The sequence below is a fragment of the Hesperophylax consimilis genome, chromosome 2, assembly GCF_061612785.1.
Source record: "Hesperophylax consimilis isolate HC1 chromosome 2, BYU_Hcon_1.0, whole genome shotgun sequence".
Lineage (NCBI taxonomy): Eukaryota > Metazoa > Arthropoda > Insecta > Trichoptera > Limnephilidae > Hesperophylax > Hesperophylax consimilis.
This window is the reverse complement of record NC_142837.1, coordinates 6,433,208-6,453,469: the sequence shown is the minus strand read 5'-3', so window position 1 is coordinate 6,453,469 and position 20,262 is coordinate 6,433,208. Positions and strand designations below refer to the sequence as shown.

Sequence of the window (20,262 nt, the reverse complement as noted above, 5' to 3'; positions counted from 1 at the left end):
TTTTTCGCTTCAAAACTTCCCGAGCTGTTCGGACATCATAGGTGGAAGGGGGCCTGTCAAAAAGATAACCCTCGTGAACAGTGCTGTCATCAGCGTAGCAGTGAATTGGTGCACATTCGACGAGATCGTTGATGTGCAATAAAAACAGCGTCGAAGACAGCACAGATCCTTGTGGCACCCCCGCATTGATTTGGTGCGGTGAGGAAGAAGAGCCGTCAACCATGGTTTGAATTGTTCTTCCCCTCAGAAATTCCGCAATCCAAATATGCAGGGTTGGGTGGATCCCATACGATGCTAACTTCCCGATAAGCGCCCGGTGCCAGACTCTGTCAAAGGCTTTGGAGATATCCAACCCTACGGTTTGGGTTTCACCAAAACGTTCCATGTACCGCCCCCAAATATGCGTTACATATCCGAATAGATCGCCACACGATCGATTTTGACGAAATCCATATTGCCGATCGCTTAGGATATTGTTATTCTAGATATATGTGAGCAATTTGTTGTTAACCACCCTTTCTAGTACCTTCGAGAGTATGGAAGTGATGGCTATGGGGCGGTAGTTAGAAGGGTCGGAGCGGTCCCCCTTTTTCGGGATTGGGTGGACGATTGCCTTTTTCCAAAGATCTGGCACCTTTCCACCTTTGAGAGAGAGCCTAAATAATTTCGCGAGCACTGGAGTCATTTCTGCAGAACACCTCTTGAGGACCAAGGCAGGTATTCCGTCCGGCCCACAGGCTTTGTCGACTTTCAGCTCGTTCAAGACTCGGAGAACCTCTCTGTTCCGGATCTTCGGTTCCTCCATTTGAAAACCGCAGTGTGGAATGGAAGGGGGAGTCTCTCCGTTATCTTGAAAAGTTGAGTTTTCTGCAAAAATTTTGCCTAATAATTCAGCTTTCTCGCGGGCTGAGTTAGCCAGCCGACCATCAGACTTGGTCAGAGGTGGGAAAGTGGTTCTGCAGAAATTTCTTCCGATCGAGCTAGAGAGTGACCAGAAAGCACGGCTACCAGTGGGGCAGTCGGCCAGCTTTTTCGCAATTCTCTGGTCGTGATCGCTCTTAGCTCTATTTAGAACTCTCTTACAATACCTTGCCCGTTTTCGGTATTCCGAAAGGTTATTCATGGAGCTAATCTTCCGGAGTGTATTAAAAGCCGTATTTTTGAGTCTGACAGCTTCAGCACAGCGATGGTCAAACCAAGGTTTTGTGCCTGCTATAGAAGATTTGACGGAGAAGGGAATGTAGCAATCCATTGCTGATGTGATTATTTCTCCTACCTCACGTGCACAAATTGATGGGTCCTCGGAGCTAAAGCATACAGTACTCCAAGGAAAGGCGCCGAAGAAAGACCGCATGCCATCCCATTTTGCTGCCCTGTAGTGCCATACCTTCCTCTTTACATGTTTGTCGGGTTGACGGTTCATGGAGGATGGGACAGAGGTGGTAATCAGGCAGTGGTCAAAGGATCCTAAGGGCGCTGTCACTTCCAGTCTGTACCCGAGTGGCTCACTAGTGAGAAACAAATCGAGTAGGTTGGTTCGATGTGATGGGATGTCTGGTATTCTGGTCGGAGATTCTACGAGTTGGCTTAGTCCATGGATAAGAGCAAAAGATTCCGCTGATCTACCGGCAGAGTTTGTTGGGCCCGAGAACTTCAGCCATTGTTCATTATGAACATTGAAGTCCCCCAGGATTACAAACTCGGCCGATGGATAACGGGGCAAGAGAATATCTACAGTGTCAATCAAGTATTTAAACAACTCAACAGTGTCTGATTCGGCAAGGTTTGGTGAGCGATATAGGCACGCATAAATTCTCATCATACCGGTGAGATCCACACGTACCCATAACACTTCGGGTTTCGCGCTCTCGATATTTGCAAGACGAGCACAGCTGATGTCAGCACGGCTGTAAAGGCAGAGACCTCGTTTTGGCCTGAAAAGGCTTTCCAGATGATATCCTGGGCAGTTCAGATAGGAGGTATCTGGGGGCTCGGCAATCTGTGTTTCCGTAAGGAAGAAGAGATGGGGATTTTGTGAGAGAAGGTGGTGGTGGATGGGAGTTAGGTTGGTGTGCAGACCGCGAATGTTAGCGAAATTCACCTTCATCTTCGGTCCACACTGAGGACTCCTACTGTTTGCTGTCGCTGAGTTTATATTAATTTGTTGTGAGTTCATAGTTTTTAAGTTTGTTTTTATTTATTTATTTAACGCTAAGAGGGCTTTTACATGGTTGGTAGTATAATTTTAATTTGACAAATACTTTCAAACATAAAAAATAAGAATAAAATTACATTTGATAAAAGCTATGCAACAAGTCATACAAACACAAGAAACAAAAACAGAAAATTACAGTTATTTGTTGGTTTACATGATGTGTTTAAGAGTATTGTTGAAATAAATGTTTTAAATGATCCACAAAACTTGCCAAGTTGGTATTGAATATGTCAACATCACCCAAGTAATGATTTCCCATGGTGTGAAGTCGTTGTATCGGAGAGTGGGCAATGTAGTTACGCTTATGTGTGCTGCTGTAGAATAGTGTATTTTGTCGTGTTGTTACTGTGGGTGTATGTATGTTTATAAGTTGCAGGAGTTCACAACAGTCGAATTTAGAGTTAAGTATTTTGAATAAGAACGTTAAATCGTTTATTTTACGTCTATCTTCTAATGTATGTATTTTTAGAGTATTTAATAAGAAATTGTATTTTAAGTCTTCGACAGGGATATTTAATTTAAAATTTATAAAACGTAGAATTTTTTTTTGTATTCGCTCAATGTTGTTAATGTGAATTTTATAAGATGGAGACCAAACTACTGAGTTATATTCAATTAGACTTCTTACTAGAGATACGTATAATAGTTTAATGGCTTGCAAAGAATTAAAGTTTTTAGTTGTTCTTAATACGAAACCTAGTGTTTTCATACCTTTGTTCACAATTTGATGGATATGATTGGTGAAACTTAGTTTTTCATCCAAAATAATTCCAAGATCTCTCATTTCCGTGACTCTTTCTAAAGCTATGTTATTGATGGAATATTCGAATAAAACAGGATTTTTGTTTCTGAAGAAAGTCAAGTTTTGCACTTTACTACATTTAAAAATAAATTATTTTGAACGCACCAATCTCTAAACTTACTAATATTTGACTGTAGTATATGGCAATGATTTATATCAGTTATTTTCTTGTATAGTTTGACGTCATCTGCAAAGAGCAATACCTCGACATCGTTGAAGCAATTGGTTATATCATTGATGAAAATGAGGAACAAAACCGGGCCAAGGTGACTACCTTGCGGTAGGCCACTGGTAGCCCGGAAAGCTTTCGACATCCAAGATTTTATTTTAACGAACAGTTTACGATTTGACAAATAGCTACTAAACCATTTTAGCATGTTATCCCTTATTCCTAGAGCAAATAGTTTTTGGATTAGTAGTTTATGGGATACTTTGTCGAATGCCTTCGAAAAGTCTGTATATATACAGTCGACTTGTTTATTTTCTGCAAATGATTGTATAATGAAGTTTTGAAATACCGTTAAGTTAGTTGCGGTGGATCTTCCTTTGATAAAACCGTGCTGTTTTTGATTAATTAATTTTATTAATTTGGGATAGATTTCATCAAGGACCAATGATTCAAAAAGCTTTGGCAGTACTGACTGTATACAAATGGGGCGATAATTAGCTATGTCAGTATCGTCTCCTTTTTTGTAGATCGGTGTAATGAAGCTAGATTTCCAGCGGTCTGGAAAATGTCCAAGGGACAAGAGACGGTTAAATAGTAATGTGAGTGGTTTAGATAATGTATTAGAGCATGTTTTGAGGAATATTGGTGGAATGTTGTCTGGGCCAGCGGATTTGTAAGGAAAAGGAAAGGAAAAGGAAAGTAATTTTTGTTCGCAACACTTTTGTGTGATTTGGCAGTTTGTGGTCATATTAAATTTGTATTCGGGTATTTTATCATCTGGAGTGTCTTCATCATATGCATTTTTGAAGAAGTCGGAAAAAAGGTTTACAATACCCTGTGTATTGTTTGCACTGATTCCATTCATATGCATTATTGGCGGGTAGTCTGTGTTTTCATTGTTCATTTTTTTAAGAAATTTCCAAAGGATTTTGGATTTAAAGACAGTGTCCTCGACAGAGGTTATGTACATTTTGTAATATTGTTTGGAAAGATCTTTACATTTTTTCCTAGTTTCGCTAAAGATTATATAATCATTTATGGATTTACCTTGTTTGAATTTTTTGTGTTGACTCTTTTTTTGCTGAAAAGGGGCTGTAAGCTCTGATGAAAACCAAACCGGGTAGGTATAGCTTCTTGGTGTGTAAAAAGGTACATAGGATTCAATAGTATTAGAAAAATATAAATAAAGTTTATCTAACTCTTAAACCCTACCTGGGGTACTGGAGTACCCCCCTGGTGTTTAAAATATCAACAATTTTGACAATATTGCACTGTTGCGAAAATCGCTCTAGCTAATCTACTCTCGATAAATGGCGCGTAAGTACGTCGGTAAGCCGTGACCTCCCGGCAAGTGCAGTCGCGTCCACAGGTGTTCCGGGGTACCCCAGTACCCCGTGGTAGGAATAGTGTTAGTTCTTCCTTCCAGTTATACTTGAATTACTGAAGTTGTTTTTTGACATCTCTCTGGTAAGTTTACACATTATTTATGATTTACTTTACTTTGTGATAATGGCTAGAGAACAGTGTTGATAGAGAGGGCCTGCGCCCAGTAACGCGACATTCATGGACTACAAATGTGTTATGAATGTAATGACAGTGTATGCAGTGTAATGAGGTGTCTGAATTTTTTTTCAGGTATGGCATCCCAGACTCGAAATCTTGGGGGGGTGAAATTGCAGCTGCTTTGTTGGTTTCTGACGACGAAAAGCTAAACCTAGGAGAAGATTCAGAAGATGAGCCCAACGGTGTTATCGAGGATTTCTGGGACCATTCTGAAGTCGCATCTCATGAAGACGGTGATCAAGTGGATGGAGATGAAGAGTATTTAGTGCCTGACAATGATGGGGCTGCTATAAATGAAGAAGATAGGCGCTTGGTTCATGTGCTAGATGCTCCATTAGTTCTGAACAGAAAATGTCATAATAATGTCATGGAACTGACTGCTCCCGTACAAGGTCTTAACAGAAACCTGACATGTAACAATTGGTTCTCGTCTATACCTACGGCCAAGAAGTTACTGGAAAAAGATATAACATTAGTTGGAACTGTAAAGAAGAATAAACGAGAAATTCCTCCTGTTTTCTTGGACACTAAAAATCGAGAGAGATGCACATCAATGTTTGCCTACGACGGACCTCTCATACTTTTGTCGTATTGTCTTCTGAAGTCAGCTAAGAAGAAAGCTGTAATCATGCTGTCCACCATGCATGACAGCCCTGACAAGGATAATGAAGTGTATCTTCCAGAAATAATACATTTATATAGTAAAACCAAATGCCTGGTGGATGTTTTCGACCAACTTTGTAAGAAGTACTCAACGTCCAGGAAGACCAAAAGGTGGCCCATGTGTCTCTTCTACGGGTTGCTAAATGCCGTTGGTGTCAACTCTTGGGTCCTATTCAAGCTGTCAACTAGCATTGATAAAGAGAAAATAACTAAGCGGCTTGAATTTCTTAAGAGTTTGTCAATGGCACTCATAAAGTCTCATATGAGAGCAAAATTTCAATGGCAAAGTTTAGCCCGGGATATCAGAGAAACTAAACGTGCAGTCTTGAATATTCACAGTGAAAATCATAGGCCGGTCCCTGATAATCTCAAACCTGGTCGCTGCTGTTTTTGTCCGCGCACAAAAGCCAGAAAATCTCGATCTGTCTGTAACACTTGTCGCCGCCATATTTGTGTTGACCATCAATACAAAATCTGTCCTTCATGTGACGACAAAAATGTCTATTTGTTTTTATTAATAAATGTGATTGTCTTTTCTTATTACTTTGCCATAATACAAATAATATTTTTAAAAATATCAAATACTTTTATTTTATTATTTTTTTCTGCCCGGGGTACTTCAGTACCCCGTGGTAGGAATAATTACATTCCCAGAGTGGTAGGGTTTAAGAGCTAACAATTCATCAACGCTTTCATCGGATAAAAAAGACCAGTCTGTATTTGAGAAATGGGAGTTAATTGAGTCGAAGTCGGCTCGTTTAAAGTTTAGGACGCTTTGTGAAGGTTTCCTTTCATTATCACATGTCATATTTAATTTAATGTATAGGGGAGGATGATGATTATCTATAGGTAGAAGTGGATCATTTGAGAGTTCAACAGACATTTTAGGATAGTTTGATAAAGCTAAGTCTAATAAGCGATTGTTACTGTTATATATAAAATTATGTTGATGAAAGTTTAGAAAGTTTACCATGTCCAAAATTTCACGTGCACGATCGTTTTCACTTTCGTTTATGATGAGACCACAGTTATTTGCTTGTTTTATTTGTTTGTGGGATTTAGGATGCGTTGGGAAGGATTAGGTTAAAAAAGTTGGGTTGGGAGTTGGAGAGTGGAGCAACTGGATACACCAAATGTAAGGTATGTTCTTCTGACTGCGGTTCCAGGCAATGGGCAGGAGAGTCCGGCTGTGGAGGTCGCCCAGTGTGCCCCAAACGCTGGATGCTGGGTCGTCACCGGTCACGAACCGGCACAACATCAGCGGCAGGGTTTTTTTGCTGGCTGATGGGGCAGCCCACCCTTGGTCGTGAGCCCAAGTGTCAGGCCCCTGTGCTATCCAGCGGCCCGGACAGCGATAACCGGCTTACTGGATCTCCCTCAACCGGCCTCTCCCAGCCCGGCCCGCCCCGCAGTAAGTAGGCCGACCCATTCATCAGTGTGATCCAGAACGCACAACCCTCCATGAGCCCGGGCACCCCTGCTAAGTCACAAAACGTAGCGAACCACTTCAGGTGACCTGTGGCAGAGGTGTTGATAACCCAGAGTATGGTTCCCGGGGCGGCGGTACCCATTGACCACCTCCCAAATTAAAAGCTGGTCCAGTTTCTTCACCACAGAGGATTCTTGCTGCAGAGTCTCCATCTTCTATCTTCGTCGAACGTCACAGCGGTGCTGCCAAGGTCTGGTATCTGTGAGAGGATATTGTGTCAGCGGTTTATTATCAGCAGACACATACCTGAAGGTCTACGCCAAAAGCCCAGCGTCGATTATCGATTATTTTGTATCTTCAGCGCCGCGTTGAGCCGAGACAGTTGAAATTGAATTAAGTATTCTAATCCTCATTCTCGTCGATTCAACATCTCGCTTAGTACTACAGTGTTCGCAGATCAGCTTCTTGTAAAATATTACACTTAAATATAAGTGTTAGTAGATGTATTGTAAATAAATCAACAGTGTTCTTAATTGACTTCGAAAACAACATTTAACACCTATAAACTGTTGACCCGCCGTGATATTAACACGCAAACTTCTGATCTGGCGTTAGATCGACGGTATTCTACAATAAAATCACACACTCCTTCAAAAATCACAAAATTAAAAAAAAAACTCAAATGAAAAGTTGGTTAAAAAACAGAGGGAGATCTGAAATAGAAATCACTCAAATACCAAATAAAGACTGAAACAGAAACTAAACATCTGCATTAAAAACACTACATACATATACGGTCATAACTTATGTAGCAATTTCACATTATTAAAATAATTTAATATTCATATGATGTAGATTCCTAAATTAAAACTCAGATAGGAAGATCCTAGAGAGGATATCATTAAATCAAGTTGTAAGAAAAAACAAGAAATAAAACGTAAATGATAAGGTTTCCACTAAAGCAGCGCAATAAACTACAAATACAAGTGAAGATGTGATTTTAAAAATATCTTATGTGATACGCCCTTTTTATAAAGAACAAAACATGCCGTTTTAAGTTGAATGTATAATGCTTTAAATTTGACAATGCACATAATATTCAACCTTACTAAAACATGTGCTGTAAATAATACGCCGCGCGTAAGGTCAGAACTTGCAAAGCTTGACTTATTACCATGGCGTTTGTTTGGTTAAAACGGTCTTAAACCAGGTTTAAGGCTGGTTTTACCACACCGACATTGAACAGGCGTGTAAGAATCTAATTAGTAATACAGTCAAGGGACAGATTGTTAACAATGAGGACGTGGAGGGATATATGGTGGGTTGATAGACAATAGAAAATATGAACGAAATGTTGGCGTAAATGTCTTGGCTACAATTGGTAAATTGGCAAAACTGGTGTGTTGTATTGGTGAATAACTTATTAAATGTGTAATGTAGTGGATGAGGCCATTCGAAAAATATCAATGGATTTTTAAAGAAGGCATGTACTTTTACTATTATTTAGTTTGAAAAACATTTTTTTTAATACGAAACACGCAAGCTTGTGAGTCGTACTGAAGCGTGACTTTGACCAATAAATAAAGTAAAATAAAATGTTTTTGACAGTCGATGGAACGGCAATTAATCTTCCACGATGTAATTTCGAACAAGTTTTGTTACAATCATCCGATCAAAAAAACAGTTTATAAATATAAGATAAAGATATTATAGGCTTTCCATTGATATGTTCGGTGTAACTCTAAGTGACCAGCTCAGACACTGGTCTAGTTAGCCTCTCAGAAGCTGGGCGTACTGCACAGTGCACAAGGCCCGCAGATACATCGTACACAACCTACTGAGTGTATACAAATGGCAAGTGCGCCTCATTGTTGAATTTGGCAGCTATCTTTGGTCTGGGTATCCAAAAAATACTTTAAAAAATCCCTCTGAGATTGCCCCGTCTTAACAAACGGATTGCAATATTTAGAGCATATACATCAGATGGAAATGCTGTCCTTGTTCTATCAGTATTTCAACGGAAGATACTTTAAGGAACTAGCGTCATTAATTCCTTTGGCACCACCTCCAATATTTATTATCAATACGATTGACCTTACGCACAATGTGAGCTGGTCGTTTCTAGGATTCGAACTCGGTCTCTTCAAGCGTCCCCCCAAGGCCTATGTCATCCCCAAAGATGACATAGGCCTAGGGAATATACTTTCTCTAGGCCTCCCGTGTGGAGTGAATGTAAAAAAACTCGAATTTTATAAAATTGATGTAATATTTATGACTTTTGATTAAGTGATAATATTAAAAACTTATTTTAAATTTGTAGGTGCGTATGTCTTCTGGTTATTTAATTTAAAAAATATAATTTCTTGTTGTATTAATAATTTAATTATTAATAAGATATTAAAATTAAAATAAAATAAAAGGTATACATTTTTTGTAGTTATAAATGTTAAGAGGAAAGACATGCGTATATAGCAAAACACTTACTGTAGAACTGAAGCATATCATTATTTTTCGTTCATTATTAAAGTCTCCAAGAGTAGCTCGTTTGTCCTTGTTAAGATATTATTATCTTAATTTTCATAAAACTCGTTTGAAAGCAGTGAAATTCTAAAGATTTCACGTCAGTAAATGTGATGGCACCTTCTTTCAATTGACATTTTCTGAAAGGTAAGCAAAGGACACGACATTCAGTGTAAAAAACCTTCAGTAATAAAATATTCAAATGGAGGTTTTCGTAGCAACTACGTTTTATTGTATGAAGCTGGGAAGAAGACAAACTGAACCATGAATAAACAGCTCAAGTGGTATTGTGAAAAAGAAGACGATGATACTCGAATGAATGTTGAATGATCTCTCTTACACAACACACCCAAAAGAAATGCTTTTCCGGGTTTTGTCCTTACGATGCTTCAGAGATTGTTATATTTAGATTACACATTATGAATATTTGAACACTGTTTAGGTTTTCACAGTTCCCACTACTGCGTACACTAAGTTCGTAGTAGGTAAGTACGTATTTTACAATATTTTTAATAAAAATTAGTTTAGCAATTATTGTCTCAACCAAATTCCATTTATTTTCAGATTGCTTAAAATGTTAAATGAAATCATAAATATTTATCAAATTCCATTCAATCAACATTTTACACAGATAAAAAATTTAAGAGTTATATGCTTAACAGCAAGGATTATAATTCTGCATTTGCCAACAGCACTTTGGAAACAAATCATTCTTATGATATAAATAAATGGGTAATTTTTTTACATAAAAATGTTGTATGTAATATTTGTAAACCCAATCTAATTATAACTTTAAAAATTATAAATATTAAAAAAAAGTTTTATGAGTCATTTAAATATTAGTAATAGGCAAATATATATTTTTAAATAGCCATAAATTGTTTCTTAAATACATTTTCGTATTCACATCCATATTGTTAATAATTTTAATTTAGATGTTTTTTAGACATCTTAGTTATTCCTGATTCTATGTTATTATTAAAAGTTCATCAATGTGCAAAATATGTAAATAATATAAATTTTAAAAGTATTTTTTTATACATAAGTGCAATAATTACATATTATATGAAAATTTAATAAATTTTAGATAATTGTATTTTTGTAATTAATATTGATCACCGCTCAGTTTAATATTTTGTCTAAAGGTACTTTAAATATGTCAGTTTTCATTATAACGAAGAAACATTGGCTTTAAAACATGTCGATCGTTTTTGATTGAAAAGTGGTGTTTGTACAGTCATTTATTTATTTATTCAAAATGCGGGTTTAACGACCTCATCATAGATTTATTTGAAGTGTCCAAATGCGTGTTTAGCGGCCTTATCATGTATTCATTCGAGGTATCCAATTCGGGTTTAACGACCTTATTATGGATTCATTTGAGGTGTCCAAATGCGGGTTTAACGACCTTATCTTAGATTCATTTGCAGTGTCCAAATGCGGGTTTAACGGACTTATTATGGATTCATTTGAGGTGTCCAAATGCGGGTTTAACGACCTTATCTTAGATTCATTTGCAGTGTCCAAATGCGGGTTTAACGGCCTTATTATGGATTCATTTGAGGTGTCCAAATGCGGGTTTAACGACCTTATCTTAGATTCATTTGCAGTGTCCAAATGCGGGTTTAACGGCCTTATTATGGATTCATTTGAGGTGTCCAAATGCGGGTTTAACGGCCTTATAATGGATTCATTTGAGGTGTCCAAATGCGGGTTTAACGACCTTATCTTAGATTCATTTGAAGTGTCCAAATGCAAGTTTAACGACCTTATCATGGATTTATTTTAGGTGTCCAAATGCGGGTTTAACGACTTTATCATGAATTCATTCAAGGTGTCCGAATGCAGGTTTAAGGACCTTCGAGGTGTCTAAATATCATCAGTCTATTTTGTTCAAGCATTATCAATGCCGTTATCACTAGAAACGTAAAATTATGTAAAAATTTAACACATTCATACCGGAGTTCCTCCTGAGGAACATGAAAACAATTTCATTTCATTTCTTGATTTTGTCAAACAAATCGCCCAGTATTTTGCGTATCCTTTGTGAAGGATGTTCAGCAAGGCGTTTTTTTATGCTAAGTTGCAACCTTTATTCCAGCATCAAATACTGTAAATATAATGACAGATCCGTTTTTTTCTGTTTTGCCTGGACTGGGATCCATTATTATTGTTTATGTTATCTTTATATTTATGTATGTTGCACTGTAAATTATTTTGACGTAAAATCTTGAATTATTTATTTTACAGGTGTGATAAGTGTATAAGCTGATATTCGTTTAGGATTTCTAAATATTTTCCTCTTTCGTATTCAAAATAATATGACTAGATAATTTTGTGTTCTTTCAGAAATTACTCATTTAAAATAATATATCGTATATTTTCGGAACTTTCCAGAGTGGAAGATACTCTCAGTATATCCCTGGTGTAAGACCACCATTCAAAATTGAAATGTGGCTTGAAATGGCTTTGGCTGTTTTTGGGGACTAGGTCTGCATAGCCAGGTATGTCTCCACCGTTATCTTTCTCATCTCCTTCCCCTTCCCAATACCTTCAGCTTCTTTACAACATACCCCAACTGAGGATGCCATAGTCTCACTCGGCTCCAGACGAATGGGAGCAGTTGGGACTCTTGTACGGTTTCAAATAAAAAATTAAAAAATATATTAAAAAAAGTTTGACGAAGTAATATACACATAAAACATAAGTTTCAACATGGCAATTTTTTGTTTATTCTGTTGCCTACAAAGCCTGTCTACTTAGCGTCTGTGACTGATTTATTAGACGTCATAAAGATAAAACAAATGCCTGTTTTTTTTCCAAATGTTCGATCCGAATAATATAATTATAAATACTCTTAGTATCTCATCCCTTTATCTCCTAGTATTTTATCATTGAGTGGCTTAGCCAACTGTCAGAATGATTTATCGTTATGGCAAATGTATTATGAGGTATGACTGCAGCGTTTATTGATTTATAATACGAAACCTACCACGTAATTAGCAATGGTTTTCTATTTGCCATGTCTAACAGACCTTGATAAAATAAAAAGCTGCTTACATGCAGGATGCGTTGTGCTTTAATTAGTACGTTAGTCAGACAGAATTTTGTATAAAATCCGAAATTATGAAATTATGTTGTGCGTAAGCATTTAAACTGAAAAGATAATGGGTGTAATGGAATACTTAATATTATTTCATTTTAAATTTTGACTTTTTGGTTCGTCGCATTTTTTAAATTGGCTTGTTTTATACTTAATTCTTTCAGAGTTTTCTGTCAAAAATGTTAACGGCAAGGCTTTAGATGGTCTTAATTCTTGAAAAATCAGTTCCAATTTTCAAAATGACACTTCAATTCAAAGCAAATTTGAGTTCATTGAACCAGGTTTGAACAAAAATATTGCATTACTCTCTGAATTACTCTCTTGTCAGAAATTTCAAAAGATAAAACATTTAAAAAATTATTTTTTATGGAACGCATAATAAAACTTAATTGTAGTGAACATATTTTCACAGAATATTATGAAGGTTACTGGTTAACTTAGAGTTAAACGATGAGCTTGAGTAATTTTTGGTTTGGTAACTTAGAGTTAAACGATGAGTTTAAGTAAATTTTTGACAACGGTCACAAGGCAATATTCAGAATTGCGTCTCTCTTTTAAGTTGTTCCAAAAAGTGGTCGTACGTACGTCACCCTCTTCCTTCTCACACGTCTTTTGTGAAAACGACAAAGATAGAAGATTCTCGAACGATGACATCATATACGGCCTCTCTTTGGGACTTTTGTAATCTGTCTAGGGATTTTTTTTTTCGTAATCTATATTTTATTTAGTTGTAAAATTTTACATCTTATATCTAATATGTTATTTTCTATGACCGCTACAATATTCTTTACTACTTGCATACTATGATTTGGACTTCACAACATTGAGACATAATCCACAAAAAACTGCAAGACTTTTAGCTTCCTTAACAATTACCGGGAGTTCATTGAACATTTTAAAACCTTTAAAATAAATATTGTTTTGTGTTCCCCATAAATGTGTTTTAGGAAGCCTAAAATCTTTGTAGTTTCTCGTTGGATATAAATGAACTGTACTATTAATTCTAACATTCTTTGACATAATATGTCAATGTCTATTATAGTCAGGTAACATTTTGTTTTTTTAAGTTATAAATAAACACTAAGGTATTATAAACTAATCGTTGCCACACACTTAAAATATTGAGTTGACGTTGCATCGTTTTTAATTTTGGTGTACCTGCTACAACACGTTATTTACCTCATGCCTCTGTTCTGGATTATTTCCATTCTCTTAATTTGGGTTTTGTTACATAGAAATATTACACTTGTACAATAATTCAGATGGGATGCTACAGTGGTATTGTAGACCAATATCCTTGTTTTAATGTCCAATTTTCCTTTTATCCTACTTAAGAAATTAACCTATTTTGCAATTTTTTTATTTAAAATTTCAAAGTTAGTGTTAAACTTAATGATACAATCCCAGCATTTAAAACACCATTTGTGGCGAAAATTTTATGATAAACAATAAAAAGAAAAACCACTGGGAAGTGCCTAGGAATACGGGATGCTAATGCTTATTTTAAGGCGATGCACTTCGTCATGTAATATTTTAAATTGAGCCACTATCAATAACCACCCTTACGTAGATGGCGATAAGGTTTAAATTCCCGTTTAACACCATCCACCTGTTTTAGTTTATGCAAGAAAAAAACATGGCCAAAAAGTGCCTTTTATTTTATTTTGTGGATGTTCAGGCATAAATATTTAATTTTGTTTCGATCATTTTATAGACAACTTAATTTTCCACATTATACAATAAAATAATAACTGAAAATGGATTCGTAAGCAGTAGATTTTGAACTTTAAAGCAGTTTTCATAGGCCTTATACATTATTTTTTATCTGGGCTTATAAAAAGATTTATCTAAAAAATACTCGATTATTTCAAAGGTCAAGATGTATTCTACTCGCAGTATTTAATTAAAGCATATGAAACATTTCTAGGCGACCAAATTTTCAAACTAAAAACACATGATTTTTCACTACTACGTATGGCATCGCCTTAATGATTGAATTAACACATTTTAAAAGCCAAGTCAATACATTTTGAAAACCATGGTAATATTTTTAATGAATAATACTGAAAAAAAGGTACAAACTTATAAAAATACATATTTCCTTTCCCACAAAAAAGATACATTGTATCTTGAAACTTTTAACCAGCTGTTACACTTTGTTAACCCAGGATTATAAACATTGTTTTAAAAGCGCTTATCACAAAACTCCTTCGATTTGGCTGTGCCTTCAATAAATTGTGAAGAATACAATATTAATCGGGCCAGTTATTGCAACAAAGCGTTTTGTATACTAAATTGGTATTTTAAACCACCCTCACGGGAGAAGGGCTTTAATCCCAAACCTAAGTTTGGTGGGGTATGTTGAAAAACTAGTCTATGATTAATCTGATTAAAAAAATCCCGTTTCTGTTTTCCTAAAAAAAGAATAATATCTTAACGATTCCGACTAATTAACCCTGTCACATCCCTCTTCTCCCGGATGGGCATTTAAAAAAATACTCGAGTGCGGACGTAAAAAGTAAATTTTGCTGGAAAGAGCTACTACAATAATGTATTTGAGTTAGGCTCGATATCGTACTTTCTCTTTAACAATTGTACATTACTTAATGATTCACTACTGGGCAAAGATGGGTGATATCCGGTTAAAACTGTAGGTATTTGAGGCAATATGAAGACCCTAATAACCACCCTCCGTTTGATGCCTGATTTTTACCATCATGTTCGTTACGAGTTTAATACATCTTCATAAAAATAATATATAACAATATTATGTTTTTCAAACTCACGAATTTAAAAACAATTTACAAAATGTGGGTTAATTTGCAAACGTTAACTTATCCTGGGCGCGTAGAAAAAAGCTGAGCCATTGAATGCAACTCAAAAGCTTTAAGCGCGTCAACCTTGCATTTGCAAATTAACATCGTTAACACAGTGTGCTGCTCTGAACCATGAAAAGCATATTAAACTGGGTAAGTAAATAGAATATGAAATGTAAAATCTAATAATTTAATTTTGCATAATAGGCATGAGTGCAAGCGAATTCTGTGAAATCCAACAGATCATCCATTGTTCTGAATAGAAACAATGAGCATAGCGGAGGATTGTGAATTTCGCTATTTTACATCTAGATATTACCTATTATTTCTGTTTTATATTTTCTAATTGCATGAATAAATTTTGAGGTAGAATTAACCATTTTTTTTATTTTCCAATGAACATTTGTTATTTTAATAGTGTTTGACTTACGGCGATACACTACGTCGTGTAATATTTTAAATCGAACCGTTATCAATAACACCCCTTACGTAGATGGCGATAAGGTTCAAATTCCCGCTTAACACCATCCGCCTGTTTTGATTTATGCAAGAAAAAAAGGCTAAAAAGTGACTTTTATTTTATTTTGTGGATGTTCAGGCATAATTTTTTTTCCGATAATTTTATAAATAACTTAATTTTCCACATTAAAAAATAAAATCATAACCGAAAATGTATTCATAAGTAGGAGATTTTGGACTTTAAAATACATTATTTTTTTCTAGGCTTATAAAAAGACTTATCTAAAAAATACTCGATTATTTTAAAGCCAAGATGTATTCTACTCGCATTATTTAATTAAGGCATCTGAAAAATTTCTTGGCGACCAAATTTTCAAACCAAAAACACATGATTTTGTATTACTACGTAGTGTATCGCCTTAAATAACTAAATTGGCACAAAATAGCAATCTTAAAACTAACTTTAAAATTATAAAAGTACAGATAGATTAAATTTTATTCGGTGGGAGTAGTGGGTGGGGTGATTCGGGATTGGAGGAAGGGGGCGAAAAAGGTGGAAGGAATTCTTTTTTAAATTTTTGCTTCCCTTGCACCATTTTTTCATAGGCAAATAATGACACGATGCTAATTGGAAATTATTGTCAATTCCTATGAATTTCACTATTTGATACAAATTTGTGTCGATAATTTAACCTGCCATCTGCAGTTAATTGGATTTTATTGTTTAAAACGAAACCTGTGTAGGTACTTACTGTGAAACCCAATATGATATGAACAATGCTATTTCATTAAGTACTTTCCTTTATCCGAATAGTGTTTAATTAAATGTTGTTTAACATCAAACAAAGATCGGATTCTGGATAGCGCACGAGAGCTAGTATAAGTATTATCACCAATACCACCCGAACTGTGACTGCTACTTCATCAATATAGTGATAATGGATGTATTAAATTGTATTAAAATAACAACGAAGTTATAGTAAGGAAATATCACAGACACCATCACAACCAACAAATGATATAAGCGATGAAACATTTCACAACCAAGTAGTTTCTTACTGGCAAGTAGTTTGGTATATCTTAAAGTGGGTTAATAGTTCAGTGCATTTATCAAATGAATTCTACAGTACGAGTACAGCCGGAGAGTTATGGTACTGCAGTGAAGGGGCTGCTCCAAAAAGCTTTAAAATAAGACAAATATTCGTGCATGTATTTCATACTTCTCGTACCTACTGATTTTTTTGGGACGGGTATTATTTTTAACATTAGGTGCTTGCTATAGGGATGCAAGAATTATTAGTGAAGTTGGTTATTTTTATTTTATTTTTTTTCATATTATAGAAACAAACAGTAAATGATTTACAGTGATGAAACAATACACAGGAATTAGGTATTTCATTTTGTTATTTTTTTTTGTTATATTAACTCCACACAGGAGGCCCTGAAGAAAATAATTTCCCTCAGGGCCTATGTCATCTTTAGGGATGCTGTGTGGAGGGTCTTTTGGTGGAGAGGAAGGAGTGGACATGGGTCTTGAAGAGTCCCATGTTGTAGGAGGGAGGAAACACAGAGGCCGGCAGTTTATTCCACAGCCGAGCTGTTGAACTTAAGAACGAATCGTAGAAGCAACCCATTCTCATGTGGCAAATGTCAACCGTGTACAAATGTTGCGCGCACGTTTGGCGTGTCATATTGGGTACCTATGATATGTTTCCCTGTAATGTCTGCTAAGTGGTATGTTTATGCCTTAATTACTAGGTGACGTGTGTAGTATATAGGTGTGTGTGTGTTATATTTGTGTGAGTATTTGTTTGTGTGTGTCTGTTTGTGTGCGCATTAAACAGTTTATAGTTTATATTATTGACACAACGCCACGTTTAAATTTGGGCAGTTAATGCGAAAAATTGTCAATTTTTAGTATGAAGAGCTCGGTTAATTGGCGAATTAGATGCTGTATTTGTTTTATAATTAAGTGTGTGGAATAGCACTGTATGTCGTGTACGTCTCAATGGTATGTTAAAATTAATAAGGGACAGGAGTTCGGTACAGTTGATGTTATTGCTTCAAATTTTACTTTTACTTTTTTATTTTTACTCGCCTTTATTGCAAAATTCAAATGTGTATTCTAAGTTATTGTTGAATTTGGACGTAATATATTTTATAAATTTGTTTTGGATACGTTCTATACTATCTATGTAAAGTTTATATTGTAGATTCCAAATTGGCGATGCGTATTCCAGTGTTCTTCTGACTAATGCGAAATATAACATTACGATTGTACGCTGATTACTGAATACTTTACTTACAATTAGCACAAAACCAAGCATTGTATACGACCTATTAACAATCGAGTCAATGTTCTTATTAAATTTAAGTTTGCTATCAAGGTAAACGCCGATAAATTCCGAAAGATTCCGTTGAAGAGGTGACAGGCTCATTGTTGACTGAAAATAAGAGTACTTAATTACGTGTTTATTTCTGGTGTGACATCACTCTACTAAAATTACTGCATTTTTATTTTGAAAAGTAAATTAATGAAAATAAATTAATTTATAGATTTATAAAAAGACACGATGATATAAAAAAAATACAGACAGCCACATAAGCAATGAAGTGATCATTAAACTTTCTCGCTTACATTAATATTATCTAAGACATGGGGAAGATAGGTTTTTCTTGATTATGTTGATTTTTAAAGTATAACATTCAAGTTATTCACCTTCTTGAAAAATATTTTTTTAACGTACTTACAAACGAGCTTTAAAAATAAATAGATATCTAGTCGCCATACATTTCAATAAAATAAATAAATACACAATTATGTCATTATAAAGGTATTAAAATATCCAAAGTCCCTAGTTTTTTATTCCAATGTCTTCTACCTGTAGGTACTTTTTGTTGATTTTTGTCGTCAATTCATATCGGCATTTTTTGTTGCGTTGCAAAAATGGTAAACATGTTTCTTAAAAAGTATCATTTTTAGTGACATATAATATGATCATCTTCATAAAAATTACCACAATATCGTTGCGCCGGCAATATCTGTTCAATGACTCAGTGTCCAAATCAAAAACCAAAATTGTTAATTATCAAGTAACTTATTTTATTTATTTTTATTATTTTTTTTTATATATACTCCACACGGGGGCACCTGAAGAAAATAATTTCCCTCAGGGCCTATGTAATCTTTGGGGATGCTGTGTGGAGGGTCTTTTTGTGGAGAGGAAGGAGTGAACATGTGTCTTGAAGAGTCCCATGTTGTAGGAGGAAGGAAACACAGAGGCCGGCAGTTCGTTCCACGGCCGAGCTGTTGAACTTAAGAACGAATTGTAGAAGCGACCCGTTCTCAGGTGACAAATGTCAACTGTGTACAAAATAATGTAGGGCGCGCCTTTGGCGTGTATCCCGACTACGCACCGGTGCCGAAGGGATCAATGACGCTAGTTCCTCAGAGCATCTTCCATTGTAATACCGATAGAACAAGGACAGCATACCTACCTGACGCCTGTGCTCTAAAGATTGCAGTCCGTTTGTTAAGATTGGGGAATCTATCAAACAGACCGCCCGTTTTTGCACAGAGTCAAGGGTTTTTTTCAGGTATTTAGGGGCTCCGGACCAGAGATGGCTGCCAAATTAGACAGTAGGGCGCACTTGCGATTTGTACAGGGTCAGCAGTTGTGTATTATTAAAGTATCTGCGGGCCCTGTACAGTACGCCCAGCTTCTGAGAGGCCAAGGTGGATTTTAGGTGGGTTTAAATAAATATAACTTTTTTGTCAAAAAAAAAATCAAACAATTTCAAATATTTGTTATAAAAAATTGAGGGAGACACGTTTACGTTTTTGTTGATTTCTTCAACAAATTTTAAAACATCAATTCACGTCATGTCACTTCATTTAGTAAATATATTTGTACCGCGTCCTTGAAATAATTTTTCACAAAAACGGTGTTATATAAATTAGCTAAATGTTATTATTGTTATTATTGTCCACAGATATTGCTCGCGAAACGAAGATAAAATGATTAATTTCGTTATGGGGTAATGGGGCAACCAAATAATTTTAAACAATATATTGCACAGTCAAGGGTCTTATCTCATTGAAAATTGATGCGTGGAAAATATATTAACAGTTGACTTACCTTTTTAATAAAGTAATGACTTCAGCCTTTTTCACATCCCAACATAAAACATTCACAACGGTCATTAAATGAAACTTCACCGTATGGAAAAACCACGAGTGTTTATTTTCTCACTAATTTCAATATTAAAGTGTATAGTTATTCAAGTTCTAGTAGTTTTTGGTCGCAATTATTTATGTTTTAGATTTACCTATTTATTTGTGCCACACATTTCAATTTATTATTTTATTTACTTTGGCCCCAAAGGTTTCCAAAATTATTGTTGATATATTATTATATGTTGCATTCATACGTGACATGCGTCTTCTGTTAATTTATAAATTTATTTATGATATTAAATTTAGATATATTACAAAAAGTTTAGATATTAATAGCGGATACACT

At 35.4% G+C, this 20,262-nt stretch overlaps 1 protein-coding gene across 1 annotated transcript in view; it reads right to left on the bottom strand.

The window, feature by feature from the left end:
* Positions 1–19,983, bottom strand: part of SK (small conductance calcium-activated potassium channel) — a 695,575-nt gene extending 675,592 nt beyond the window's left edge. The window contains exon 1 of the mRNA XM_089640922.1: positions 19,879–19,983. The gene's annotated coding sequence lies outside the window, so the exon portion shown is untranslated. The remainder of the gene's footprint in view (positions 1–19,878) is intronic.
* Positions 19,984–20,262: the final 279 nt, after the last annotated feature.